This window comes from Halichoerus grypus, chromosome 7, assembly GCF_964656455.1.
Source record: "Halichoerus grypus chromosome 7, mHalGry1.hap1.1, whole genome shotgun sequence".
In the NCBI taxonomy this organism is placed as follows: Eukaryota; Metazoa; Chordata; class Mammalia; order Carnivora; family Phocidae; genus Halichoerus; species Halichoerus grypus.
The window spans coordinates 110,567,904-110,568,798 of NC_135718.1; the positions used below are offsets into that span (position 1 = coordinate 110,567,904).

The 895-nt window shown below is 40.0% G+C and overlaps 1 pseudogene; it reads left to right on the forward strand.

Moving 5' to 3' along the window:
- The first annotated feature begins 219 nt into the window (after positions 1–219).
- On the forward strand, positions 220–627 carry LOC118550363 (large ribosomal subunit protein eL32 pseudogene; annotated as a pseudogene).
- Positions 628–895: the final 268 nt, after the last annotated feature.

The following is an 895-nucleotide window of genomic DNA, read 5'->3' on the forward strand; positions in this document are numbered from 1 at the left end:
CCCAAAAAATACTTATTGTATAGTTGCCAACTCATGAACTATCTTAAAATCTTTAAGTAAGGATTCCATTCATAAAAAAGAAAATCAGTTTAAACACAGCAATCAAATTAAACAAGGAGACCATTGTAAACCATACTTCTGCTTCAAGTAAGAAGTTGCAAATGTTCTCTCTTCTTCCATGCCACCTGCAGAGGTGGCAGCTGTCTCCTACTCAGCATCATGGCCACCCTCAGACCTCTGGTGAAGTTCAAGATTGTTAAAAAGAGGACCAAGAAGTTCATCCGGCACCAGTCCAACCAATATGTCAAAATTAAGTGCAACTGACAGAAACCCAGAAGCATTGACAATAGGGTGCACAGAAGATTCAAGGGCCAGATCTTGACACCCAACACTGGTTATGGGAGCAACAAGAAAACAAAGCACATAGTGCTCAGTGTCTTCCGGAAGTTCCTTGTCCACAACGTCAAGGAGCTTGAAGTGCTGCTGATGTGCAACAAATCTTACTGTGCAGAGATTGCTCACAATGTCTCCTCCAAGAACCACAAAGCCATTGTGGAAAAAGCAGCCCAGCTGGCCATCGGAGTCACCAGTCCCAATGCCAGGCTATGCAGTGAAGAAAATAAATAGACAGCTTATGTGCACATCATATTTGTGTTAATAAAACAACAGAACTATAAAAAAACAGAAGTTGCAAATGCTGTCCTACATTTATAAAGTGAAAGATACACCTTTAGGAAATCAAAAGGATGATCTGTGGGCTCATAGAGAAGGAATAAATGATTAATGGGGGCCATTTTGGATTCACAAAGAATACCAACTTAAACTAACTTCATTTTTTGATAGGTGTACCAATGAGACTGATAGATCAGAAGAATATTATAGGCATGCAAGGATC